The following is a 14,065-nucleotide window of genomic DNA, read 5'->3' as shown; positions in this document are numbered from 1 at the left end:
GACCATGTTCATGGTTAAAGCTATCCTAACGCTGTTTATGAGGACTTAATAGAAACTTGTTCTCTGTGCTATATACATTAGATTAAGTTTATCCAGAGATTTTTTTTTTTTTTTTGTCTTTTCAAGCATCTGAATTACTCCATTTCTCGGGGAATATGCTAGGACCCAAGAGAAAAGAGTGAACTTTGAGTTATAAAATCAAAACGACATTGAACACTAGATACAGAGACAGACAGACACCAGGGAATAAATGCTTCTGAGTATGCCTGGTGTCTGAGCAATCCAAACAAATTTATAGTAGTCTTCTTGTGACTGTAGAGAAGACATCCCTTAGAAAAGATGACTTTATATCCATTATTTTATTTCAAAATATATCCAACTTTCATGGATTATCTTTTTACTTAGTATGCTAAATATTTTTAGTGACCATAAAGAATAATCATGAGGGATCTTATGGATTTGTTCCTTTTTTACCCCTGAAAGGTCTTAAGTCCTTTCATTCCAAATTATCTATCCAGTGGGATTTTCAGGACTTAATAATGTGTAAAATGTTCCTTGTTCAAGACAAAGACAAAAAATGAAGCTTTTAAAATTGTTAGTGTCACAGTTAGGATAAAAAAAGCCTGCCAAACACCAGAGCCACAGTTCAACCCCATATTATAAAAGCACTATTTCCCAATTATTTTTTTTTTTTTTGTTTTTAGAAATAAGTGAGGTACTGAATCACAAATATCCAAATCTAACCATCCACCCCAAAAAGGAGATAATATAAACCCAGATAGCTAAATGCATGTAAATAAGTACTAAATGAGCAGGCATGAATAATACAAACCTCAAAGGAATCATCTCTCCCAGGACCACTTTTGAGCTTCCAAATCAGAGGAAGAAAGGCTCACCTCACCCTTAAATGTGGAATAAAAAGACAGTTGCACTGGACCATAGAAGAGGCAAGCCCAAATTCACAGAGGTTTTATTAAAAACAGGGAAAGGTCAGTCCTCTTCCCCCAAAGGAATGTCCAGGGCTTGTAGGAATTATTACTCCAAGATAGTTTCTTTATTAAATTCACTGTGAAGAAATAGAAAGACAAGGCCAGGGGAGAACTAGACACCAAAAGTCTTACTTTTGTCAAGCCTATGCATTGCCACAATCTGAATTTAATGCAACATAACAAGCAATCCACACCTCTACACTGTGTCTACAAACCAGATATATTCAAAACAGAGTTTTTAATGAACTTAGAAATGAACTAGGAAATTATGCAATTAAACAATCCACTAATGATAAGTATATCAGCTTTGTTTTTCCCCCCAAGTAAAACAAATGAGTTAAATTAGGAATGACAGGCAGCTAAAACATCTGTAGCAATCTCACCGCTCACCAAGGACACGAAGCAGCCACCTACTCTGTAACTCAGTTTGCTTCTAGTTAAAATCAAGTGTTAGTTAACGAATTAGTTGGAGTGAATTTATAGATTGAGGGCAGCCCCGCACTGTCTTGTTTAGCAAACATTTTTCAACATGGGCAGTCACGGGGAAATCTCGAACCAAAGTTAAGTGCCAACTTAAAATGGATTCCCCAAGACACCCCTGGCGTGGGAATTAATTCTATTTGTATTAATATTTGGAATGTCATGCAGGATGCCGCAGCTGGTTTTGCGTGACGCCCCAGCACTCTCTCAGCAGCATTTTCATCATTAAAATGACCATGTTTGGAAAGCTATGGCAAACTATGAGAGAGACTTTATAAGAGTGAGAAGGATGAAAAGCTGAAATTTCTCTCCTGGTCTCTATTAAATATTGTAGCTTTTCAACAGCAGGTCACACATTTGGGTGTCAAAGAACAGGGCACTGTATTCAATTTCAGCGCAGTGAGAGGTTTGGATAACCCTTTCTCTTTGCATTCCAGATCTTCCCACTAACAGAAAAGTCCACAGAGTCAATTGCTCCAAAATACTGCCCATTGCTCAGGTACGCAAACACAAAGTACTGTCTGTGAGGAGGTGAAGAAATGCCTGGCAAAGTAAACCTGTTCTGAGCTAAAAGTCAAAGACAAACGTCAGAGATGGGAGCCCTTCTCTATGGAGAATGCCGTAACTCTGCAGCCCGAGTTACTGTTTTTGTGGAAACAGGAACAAGGCTGGTTAGGATCGGTGAAAACCGGGTAGAGACAAATACCTCCCTTCAGTCTATAGTTTCAAATGTTTCTTAACATCAAACACTTTTATGGCTTAGAAATGAAAACATCACCTGGTTTGGGTTGTATTTCTTTCCCTTCTAGGCTTCTGGAGGAGATGTCAATAAAACTAATATGGCTACAGAGAGAAGGAAGAACACTGAGAATAAGGATAAGGTTCAGGCTACTTCCTCAACCCTTAAATAATCAAAAAGGAACTCTGGTAGGTACCAGTGTGACCAGCTATTTTCTACCTCGGTTGAGATCTAACTGCAGGATTGGTTCTGAGAGAATATCTGATCTGAAGCTTTGGGGTTTTTGGATATTGTTACCCCTCCTCTCCTCCTCCCTCTTTAATGGGCTCTAGAAAAAGCATAGGAGATTGCAGTTTCAGCAGACAGGGAAAAGAGGGTTGATATGCTTTACATAGTTATTTTTATATTTAATCCAAGAGCAAGAGAGGACTAAGCAACCCAGCTGACTCTAAAAAGCATTTTAGGAAGTTGGCAAGCGAACAAGCCACCTCCTGCTATCTCCTACTGTGAAGTAACTGTATCCAGGGTATAGATATGTCCCTCAAAGATATCAATAGCACAGATAATTAAGTTAGCGCAGCAAACCAGCGATACACTTTGAAGTGTGGATACAGTTGGTGCACTAACCTCTCCCTCACCTGATAGGCTAAGCCTACAATCTCCTCACACATGTTAACAATCCTGTGACCTTTAGTCCCTCCTCATTATCACATCATTTAGGTTACACAACCACATGGGGCCTACCATAAAAAGCACTGCTTATAAAGTGGGATAGTGAGTTAACAGGCTCATAGACTGACTCCACCAGGGTAAGGAGATTCTTCAAGTAGAGGAGCTAAAATTTTCTAGATTCCAGTCTACAGCTCAGGAGATCAAGAACATCATAGGGAAAGGAGACTGTTGGTTGGTCTCAATGACCAGCTGAACAATACGAGTTACTGGAGGCATTTCTAAAAATACAAGGGAGCAGATCCCACCCTCCAGAGGCATATTCGAAGCATTGGTGAGCAGGCCTGGAATCTGTACTTGAAGGAGGGTAGAGGCAATGCAAATTTGTTGTTACCAGAACCCTTGCTTTAGAAGGGAAAAGGGTGAAGTCAGGTTTCTCAGGACTCTAGCAGTAAGTACATACGACCCCAGAACAACCACTAAGTCCTCTCTGTGCTTCTTATATTTTATACCATTTAATCTTTGCTAAGAGCCATAGCCAAGTAATAATGATGCATGGCATTTTTGGTTGAAAGGTGACGCCAGCAAGAATGGTATACCTTATTCTAGGTAGATAATTGGATGCAGTTTACAGCTGTGCAAACCCAGTCTGAGCAGTGTCAAATAATTTTATTCAAGGTCACAAGCTAGGAAGTAGCTGGGGTTGTGGCTCAATGGTGGAGTATTTGCCTAGCATGTGCAAGGTGCTGTGTTCAATCCTCAGCACCACCTAAAAATAAAATAAACGTATTTAAAAATTATAAAAAAGAAGTAGCCTAGAACCCAGATCTCTCCCTCTCTCTCAAATGGAACCTCAGATCTGCATGGTGAGAAGTTGCAGAGAAGCTGCCGTCCCTCCTGGATAGGTGTAATTCTCCTGTGTTCCAGGTCTTCCACAGCAGACAAGAGTGAACGAAGCCAGGAGATTGAGAAAGCGCCAAACAAATATGTACAAAATATTAGAAGTTCTCCCCAAAGCATGGGTATTCCTTATAAAGTTTATTTGAACTTGATGAATAAAATAGAATATACAAATTGCACACAGAGATCACCCATTAGACACAGAAAAGCCTGCTATGAATAAATAAATGATAATTATTCTTTAATCAGATGAAATGGGACACATGTGGACTGAGCCACTCTCTGCCCCATCCCAGTCATGCCAGACTCAGTCTAGATACCCCATACCTGAATATATCTGCTTTTTACTTTGGGTTTTTAATGAAGAAGGAAAAGAAACAAAAAAAAAAGAGAGAGAAGAAGAAGAAGAAGAAGAAGAAGAAGAAGAAGAAGAAGAAGAAGAAGAAGAAGAAGAAGAAGAAGAAGAAGAAGAAGAAGAAGAAGAAGAAGAAGAAGAAGAAGAAGAAGAAGAAGAAGAAGAAGAAGAAGAAGAAGAAGAAGAAGAAGAAGAAGAAGAAGAAGAAGAAGAAGAAGAAGAAGAAGAAGAAGAAGAAGAAGAAGAAGAAGAAGAAGAAGAAGAAGAAGAAGAAGAAGAAGAAGAAGAAGAAGAAGAAGAAGAAGAAGAAGAAGAAGAAGAAGAAGAAGAAGAAGAAGAGAGCAAGAAATTAACTCTCCCCCACCATCCCAGCAAAGAAAACAAGCACTGGAATGCCATGCCCCCCCCACACACACACACACACTGCAGCACAGGGCATGGGGACTCTACAACTCCTAGACAGGAAGCCCTTTTACATTAAGAAAAAGGCAGAGGTGTTTCAATAGCCACCAGAAAGATAAATAGCCAAGGATATCCATTAGTGCCCCATAAATTCTGCTGCTCAGAATGCTGATATATTTCTAGTGATTTGTGATGTTTTCCTTTCCGGTTTTTGATGGCAACTTAGGTTTAATATAAAAGAACAGTTGGGCAAAGGTAAAATGTCTAGCTATGACAAACCAAATTCCCAGACCCAAAACCCTCAGGAGGTGTGAAAGCAGCAAATAGAGCTAGCTTCCCAATTCCCACAGAAATGCTCACTGGGAATATGATTTCTGATGTGGCATTTCCAGAGAAAATTCCATTGTTAAATGCATTCTTAGAGAATCTCCCATGAGGCATGCTTAGAGAAATTTTACAGATTTTTTTTTCTCAAACATGAGAATTAGGTGGGTTGAACCCACCCTGATGATGACATTTTTAAAGGAAGACCCTCCCTAGGGATGTAGCTCAGTGGTAAATGCTGGCCAGCCTTGCAGGAGGCCTGGTTTAATTCCCAGCACCACTAAGTAAGTAAGTAAAGGGAGATCCTCATCTCCCTTCTGCAAACTTGGAGTAAGACTCAGAGGACAGTTGATTAGAAGGTGACAACCACAAACAGGAATAGCCACTTTATGATTAGGCTGGGGTGCAATGAGCACTTTGTCATTTATACACAACACAAAGGCCACTTCAGTCAAGAATGGTCACTGCAAAGGAAGAGACAGACAGGCACAGGACCAGGTACAGAACTAGCAAGCAGAAAGTCACATCATCTTTTTTTTTTTAGCCTTTCTTTCTCTTTCTAGAAGCAAATATAAACCTGTTTTATGAGGGCGATCTAGTTTACCAGAGAAGCACTTTTTTAGTGCTAGCACCATGGAATAAAAGCTTTAGCATCCAGGGTCACTTAGAAAAATATGGCCCCCTATTTCCAAGTATTTTGTTCTCACACCCTATTCCTTACACTTCCTACTAGATCGCTATATTCCTACAGGCTCCAGGATTGAAGAACACAGTCATTGTACCTCCGAAGTGAAGTTGCTTTCAGGATTAACTGAATTGATAAATGAACAGAGACACTGAATGGTGCCTGGTAGTACATTTAGTGAGCTCTAAGTCATGTCTTTTGATAAAAGTAGTGATGGTAGTTGTTACAAGACCCAGTTAGCCACAATACACTAATACAATTTAAAATTTTTTTAATGAGAATGTGGCTAGGTAACATGTAGTTTTCACCTCTATTCTCTGTCCCAAGGAAAATTCTTTCCACAAAACCATCCATTCTAAAAATCTGAAGCTAACAATGACCTATTTTATCTCTTACCATTTAGATTTTGCAAGTATCTAGAGTGGGACTTTTCAGTTTTGACACTGTATATTTCAGACTAGACAATTCCTTGTATGTGTGGAGGGGTGTGCACCCTGTGAACAGTATGATTTAGCAACAACCCTGAGCCCCACTCATTGCATGCCAACAATCCCTCTTGCTAGGCATAATAATCCAAAATATGTCAAGATATTGCCAAATGTGCCTTAGAGGGCAAAAATTACCCCTAGCTGAGAACTACTCGTCTAGAATCATTTTGAAACAAGCAAGTAAACTATAGATATAAGTTCTCTAAAATACATCTCAAGCATAAGATGATACACCCCCACTGAGGATTTCATTTATGCTACAAATAGCATTTTACTAGCAGTAAAGCGAAACCCAAAGTCTGATAGGGACAGTGAGGTGCTCAGTACTAACAAGCTATGGTGAGCAAAACAGTCCAAACTTCTTCATATATGCAAACTCAACATTTAATTTTCTGCAAGATTACCCACAATAATTACAAAGTTTCTATAATACAGCCTTAAAAGCTTGGAACTATGAGATCCATAAGAATTGATCCTTTATCTTTTACCTTTGCTGTGTACTGTGTCTGTGGAACATAGCAAATGAATGTAGGCAATATTTTCTTTCTAATTTCTAGGAGTATTAAAGTGAAACTTTACTAAAATTAAATTGATTATTAAATAATCCAATGGAGGGAAATACAGAGCAAACCTCTAGCGTACAAACAACATTGAAGTAGACCAAAGGAAGATCCACTTTGCTTAAAGCATGTATCCTTTCACTGAATATATTTGTTGTATACATGATAATAGTTTGATATTCTAAAAATAATACTGAAATATTAGGTGGCATCTCCTCCTGGTTAATGATGGTTTGAGGGTAAAGAGTTGACATCTCTATGACATCAGTTGGTTCTGTCTGCCAGTAACATACTGTACTTTTGAGGCATTAACGATAGCTAGAATGGACTTTCTACCGGGAATCTATAGTCAAATGCTGACTATGCCAGATCAACTTGAAGATTTCAGAGCCATTATCAAAAAAGGAAATTTCTTTATCATAGTCTTAGAATTAAGCCAGATCAAGAAATTCACCTTAATACACAGAACTGTATTAGGATGTTATTTACCTGATATTAATAAAATAAAGTGTATCAAAGAGAATGCACATTCATTTCACCTTATGACATCCACATGACTAAAAAGGTTTCATTCCAAAGGAAGGAAAAAAAGCATCCATATTTTAGCTAAGCATTAGTCCAATGCATTTTTTCCTTAAGGGTATTAGTTGCTTTGATGAAAGAATCTTGCACCTTCTACATACACACTGGATCTCATTAAGTTGTCCCCGTCTTTCTAAGATGATGTTACTGACAGGGATTACTCTCCTATTACATGGGAAAGTGGGAGGGACTACAGAAAAACACAGGATTCAGACTTGCAAGTACAAGGTCATTTCTCTTTTGCTTCGAGCTCCCTCAACTCCATCTTCCACTCAATTGTGCTAACTTGTAATGAAGGGGAAGCCTGAGACCTAAGTGGGGAGAGGTGAACGGACTCCTATGTAAGCCTTCATGGGACACTACTCCATTCCCTGCCTCTTTGGTCATCATCTTTCAATTAAGGAGGAAGTCAGAACTTTTGCGTCATCTTGTTGCCATGGATACCATATCAACACACACACAAAAAATGGCCTTACCAGTTCTTTCTTCTATCATACTGAGACTGTCTTCTACCTTCCCAACTTTCTTCACACTCAATCTTCAATCCTATCTGCATCAACTTTTTTCCAAAACTAGGATTTCTAAGAGATGGATCTAAATGACAGAAGATCTAATATCTAGTATTCTGCTTTTTTTTCCAACAAGCTGTCTCACTCTGAACAAGCCACTTAATCTTGCTAAGTTAACTCAACTGTAAAAGAAAAATGATAATTTATGTCTTCATAAACTTTCACAACACAAATATCATGTGTTATTAGAAGACACACATTTAGAGAAACAGAAGGGAGTTCATTTTGCATGTTAGTTCAGTGAAAGCAATAAGAAAACAATTGTTTCAGCAACAAAATACAGTTATGCTCAGGCAGCTTCACTCAAATCTGGTATTATGATTCCATGACCTTCCAAAGGAAAAGGTGAAAATCCATGATTTTTTCCTTTTTATAATCCCTCCTCATCACCTCCAATATTAAACCTTAAAAAAAATGGTAACTGGGAGTTTTCCAGTTCTTTCTCCAAGAAAAAAGTGACTACTGGTCTAATTTCAGGTATAATGTTTAAACTGACTTACGAAGGCAGTCTGACCTTGACATTAACCTTGGAAATTATGAGAACTTTCCAGACCTCTTTCCCCTCTGCCTTGCATTGCATCTCATTTCTCATACAAGGGTTTAGTATCTCCTCTCTTTCCCTGGTCCCCTGTACTTACCAAACCCACATCTTCAAAACAAGCAGAGCAGGAAGCACCTCTTAGAAGGGAATTCCATCTGCTCCACAACCCAGTGCCAGTCGGTCACATCATGGGAACAGCAGGCAACTGTCTGGGGAAGGAGCCATAGCATCTGGTGGACCCCAGGAGGGTGGAGCACATGAAGGTACTATATTCTCTCCTCGGCCCAGCCTGCATTCTATGAAAATCAGAAATGGTGCAAACCATAGCCCTCACATCATCCATAAAGACCAAATGATGGCACTGTAGACTTGAAGGCAATAGGCCAGCAGGCCTCACTATATACACAGGTGTCATTCTTTTTCATTCATATCTCTGTCCCTCAGTTGATTAGGTGGCAATCACACCAATTAGAAAAGGTCACCACAGTAAAGAGAAGAAGCCATCTCTGGGGGTGTCAAAATCCAGAAAACCACTTTCACCTGCCACATGTCACCATGTTTCTCAGGGAAATAATTTAGGGAAACTACATAACTCATTTCTTCAATTGTAAAACTGGGATGAAAATGTAACTTGGTGAGCTACATGCTTTTTTTAAGTTTTTTTTTAAATATAGATGGACACAATATATTTTTGTTTATTTATTTATAGTTTCATGTGGTGCTGAGAATCAAACCCAGTGTCTCACTAAGCTACAACCCCTACCTACTATTTGCTTTCTTTTAAAAAAAGTTCATTAAATAAGGAAAGTAAAAACTGTTTTTAAAGTAAAAAGATTAGATGATATCAAACATCTAGTCTCCTGCATATAGATTAATTTATGCCTATAGTTGCAAAAGCACAACAGGGCTTTGAAAAATCTCCAGTGTTAATATCTGAAGAAGGGGCAAAGATGGTTTTATTATGTGTCCACTCATTCTGTGCCATGTGTAGGATGATTCTCTATAAACATCTTCTGTATGTGCTAAACCAGAAGAAAATATTGAAAACCATTGAGCTACACCATTCCAGATGCATACGTAAACCTTTATCTTGTCATTCTTTCATGCATGACTCCACCACTAGTCCCAAGAAGGGAAAGGGATTGACAATAGTATTTATTATCTTGGGTCAAGCATTGGACTAGGCACTGTATATGTGTAATTTTATTTAATCCATGTAACAAACCTAAAATGTAGATATTAGAAACTTTAATCTCTGTTTTACAAAAAACAACAACAACAACAAAAAAAAAAAACAGTCCAAAATGGTTAAGTATCTTTCCTAAGGACTTCAGAATTTCTAAATTATAGCTTCAGGATTTGAACCAGATTTACCTAAGTATTTCCAGCAATCCTTTTAGAATAGTCTCACCATTTCCTAAACCCCCATGATATAAGCTCTTTCTTTCATAGTCTATTGCCCTAGAACACAGGAGCTTTCCAAAGAGTGCCAGCTTAAAAATCAGAAGTTCCAAATTGGAGCCTCAGCTTTACAAGTCACAGGTTGTATGACTTTGGACAACTTATCTATTAAAATGAAATGTTTCCAATTCTAACCTACATGCTATGATTTGCATAAATATAGATTCTGGAGACCCATCTCCATTCGTGATATTGCTTCTGATCACAGACTTTTTCTCCATCCTGGGAACAGCAGTTTCTAGAGTACACCTACTGGGCTGCTACACTTGTTGGCAGGACCATCGGACAAGGGTGGCTAAGGAGGGGGTTGGCTGGAAGTGTGAGAAAGGCATCTACCTTGCAGCTGTCCCTGCCTGCACAGAACCATGGATAAACAAGAGTCCCTCTCTAGAGATCTCTGTTGGCACCTTGTCCTCATTCCTTTCTCAAAAAAAAAAAAAAAAAAGAGAGAAAGAAAGAGAGAGAAAAAAAAGAAATGTATATCTTTGTGAAGAATGTATTGCCTTCTACATGCAACTGCCAAAAACCCAACTGTAGACAAAATCCATCTGACAAAAATCCCTTATCTGACAAAAATCCCTTAACTGCTTTGATTCAGTTCTTAAAGGAGATTAGTTGTTGGAAGGTCACAGAGAAGCCATCCTACTGCACACTGCAGCTCGGGGTTTCAAAGCCTTCACTACTAAGGGAATCTCCGTGCTTGATGCCCCTTCTCTCCATGCCGTTTAATCAATGAATCAACAAATAGTTACTGAGCAAGGCTTCCCTGGGGTCTGCAGGTCACTTCAGATGTGGCTCTCAGTTCAATAGCAGGAGAAAGAAAAACGGATTTTTCTGACTCCTCTTAAAGTTTCCATTTATAAAACCAGAGCTGGCATCAAAAGACTGTGGGTCTCCTGTCCCTCTTTTCCCTTCCCTGAGCCCTCTGATTCACAGAGAAAAAGAAAATGCAATGCAGCTGAGAGACATGGAGCAGAAAGAGAAGAAGAGGGAGGAAGGGAAGGGATGACAAAATGGAAGGGATGCCTAGGGAGGGAGGATTGAGAAAATGAGACCTTTGACCTTAGGTCAAGGGCAAAGGTCAAAAGACAAAGTGAACTTATATGCAATATTCCCAGGAGATATTCTTTTTGGTAGCATATAACCTCATGCTTACTAACCTGTTATTACAGCTCTTTATTACATATGATCATCTTTGAGACCACTAGGTCTTAAGCTTTTAGGATTGGTGTAATTTGAATATCTTACACCTCTAAGTATCCTTCTGCCCACAACTATAAAGATCAAATATAAAAATGCATATTGTCTCAATAGTCACAATATCAAAAAATCATAATTTTTTTTAAAAACCTTAGTTTACAGAAGTAATTTACAGGAAAATGAAAAAAAAAAATATATATATATATAACTTCTGAATTGTAATAAAATGTTATATAAGGCACCATGATATGCTTTAAACTGAATCATCATCTCCAAAGCAATGACACATTACTGCAGTGTTCAAATGTCACTAGGAAAGGACCAAACTTAGGGTGGCTAAGGAGGGGGTGAAACTGAGTACTTACTATGCAAGACATGGTGCTAAATACTTTCTACATAGTACATCATGTAACCATTTCGACTACCCACTGACACACATAATTATTCTCAATCTACAGATGAGGATGTGCAAGGTCAGAGAGGGGGCATTACTATGCCTACTATGACCTAAGTTAGGTCAAGAGCAAAGACTCCAGAGCAAGTCAGAATCACGAAAGATTGTGCTCCTAACCTCCCTGGAGTTGATACTTTCAGTCCTGCTCTTATGCTTGGAGAATGAAGACAAAGAAAAGAACTGTAGTTTTACTATAATTTACTCAGAACCTTACTTGGGCTTGGTGTTCCCACATCTGTTTGAAATTTTTTTCCCCTCCCAGCATTAATTACACAAGTTTCATCTCTTTTTGAGAGGCATAGCTGGTTCTAGAATAGCAAACAAGACGTGACACTACACCCTCAACCATGACACTCTGAAGAATGTTTCAGTCTAAGTATGTATAAAAGTTCTCCAGCATCTCAAAAGTGTGTGTGTGTGTGTGTGTGTGTGTGTGTGTGTGTGGTGTGTGTGTGTGCGTGTGCGCGCGCACGAGGGATCAAACCCAGAGCCTCACACATGCTAAGCAAGCACTATACCTATACGACTAAGCCACATGACCAACCCCAGATTTTTTAAAAAACTTACAAACATAAGTACTGTTAACACTTAACAAAGAATTTGCTAGACAAAATTTTGAGTGTTTGGAGGGGGTTGATACTCATATTATTGAGTTGCTAAATTATAGCCCTTAGATTTTTTCATGTGTTCATTGATTCTATCCTAGTGAAGAAATTAATAGGAAAATACACACCCCAAATTCTATCACTCACTATGAAATCTGTATGCGTACAATTAGGTATTCATTTAGAAGAATCTATGTATCAAGGCAGGTAAAATATAAATACATCATTTTGGGGTTTTGTTCCAATTACATATGTTATCTGCAAGTGAAAGGAAATATAACCCAAAACACCAGTTCAGGTCTGTTTTACCTTAGAACACAACATGTCTAGAGAGAGTCCTTTGATTAAAATGCCTGTTTGTGTGAGGCCATGACTCTAAGCATCCTCATTTCTCACTGTGTGCCAAATAGGTACACCCCCCCAAAAAAAATCTAGACAAAGACACAGCTATGCTTCTAAGTTCTCCCTAGCCCCCCCCAACTTTGACTACTAGACTTTCTTCTTGCGTTTCCTCTGATTAAAAATGGCTAATGACAGTACAACAAACCATGAGGTTTTGTGGCCCCTAACAGATTCAGTTTGTTCATTTTTCTTGGTTGACGACATATGTATGAATATAATCATTTTCATATATAGAACTATCTCCACCAGAGAAATGCAAACATTATTTTAAGTCCTGGTCCTTGTAGAAATCAGAAATGGTCTGGGTGGGTGAAAATCCTAAGATTAAGCACTGCCCTTCTCATAGCATCTACATGTGCTTATTACCATGTTGCAGAAGTTGTTTCTAAAGCAAATAACAGTTTTCAGAAAGATCAAGGTTACAAATTAATCAAAAGACTCAGGAAGGGAAAAGAAAGACAGTCATACCATTTAAAAGAGAAGGAACAAAATGACCTATAACCCTCTTACACCTAGGCCTGAGAACTTCTGTGATGTAATTAGCATGACCTTCCATAAAAGAAGCCCTGAAATACACAGACTTCCTTTCTATGTCCAAAATAAAAGTACTTACCAGTGAAAATCCACAAGTCACCACGTTTTGCCCAGAATTACATGGGCCACCCTTCTCCATGGAAGCACAGAGTGGGACCTGCCAAGTTTAAGGAGATACCTACTTGGGTTGGTTGGGAATAAGTAGGAGGGAAGGAGGGGGGCAGAAAAGAAAGACTTCCCCTTTAAAACTGAACAGAAGCGGATACCAAATCACATGACCTTTTACCGTAATTTCTATTAAAATCATTTCATGTCTGGTTGCCTCTGCTCTCCTGGCTCATTTGTATTGTTTACAACAAGTCACTGCTCTGGCAGTTAGTGGAGGCTGAATCCATGGTTACCCGTTTTTACATTCACTAGTTAAATGGAATGCAGCTCTGCTGTGGGTTTCAAGGAGCGAGCTCTTAAGAAACCACAATCCAGCTATCAATCAGACTAATCTGAGAGAAATTAATCTTATAAACCTAAGTATTGTTGCATATTAAAAATTGATAGAAAGGGGCCACGGACTTTGATTGTTTGGAGTTACAAAAGTGGACAAGCTGAGATTTGACTTAGAGCCTCAGAGTGTTCCGTCTGTGGTCTCCATCTGACAGCCATTCACGTTGTGCATCTAAAATGCTTTCCAGGGTAATACGACCACCCTCGAAAACAAATCCACCACCTCCCCCAAATTCCTTGAGCCTTTATTTCACCTGAATGTTCTTAGAATCTAAATAGTGCCTAAACACAGGTTTAACCAGACTGCAATCCCAGCAAAGTAACTTAAACAGACACACACAAGACAGTAAAACACCAAACCGACAGCATTGAGTAGAATTCAATTAAGACAAAACCTCAGTGGAATGCTCTTTATGAGTAAATTAAAACTGCAAACTAATATGTTTTATTGAGAGCAAGAAACAGTACAAATTCACTCTATTGTGCATGAATTTATGTAGTTAATTCTTTAAACATTCCCCAAAGCTAACTTGTTTCTCAAGACGGACATGACCAACAATTATAATTCCTAATAAAAATTTAGAAGTTTTATAGTTTAATGCCCACAGTAATTGTCCCACAAGTC

At 38.6% G+C, this 14,065-nt stretch overlaps 1 protein-coding gene across 8 annotated transcripts in view; it reads right to left on the bottom strand.

The window, feature by feature from the left end:
* ESRRG (estrogen related receptor gamma) overlaps positions 1-14,065 on the bottom strand; it is a 590,918-nt gene that overhangs the window by 524,257 nt on the left and 52,596 nt on the right. The window lies entirely within an intron of this gene.

Source organism: Spermophilus citellus (genome assembly GCF_964194105.1).
Source record: "Spermophilus citellus genome assembly, chromosome: 6".
In the NCBI taxonomy this organism is placed as follows: domain Eukaryota; kingdom Metazoa; phylum Chordata; class Mammalia; order Rodentia; family Sciuridae; genus Spermophilus; species Spermophilus citellus.
This window is presented reverse-complemented; position numbering and strand designations above follow the sequence as displayed.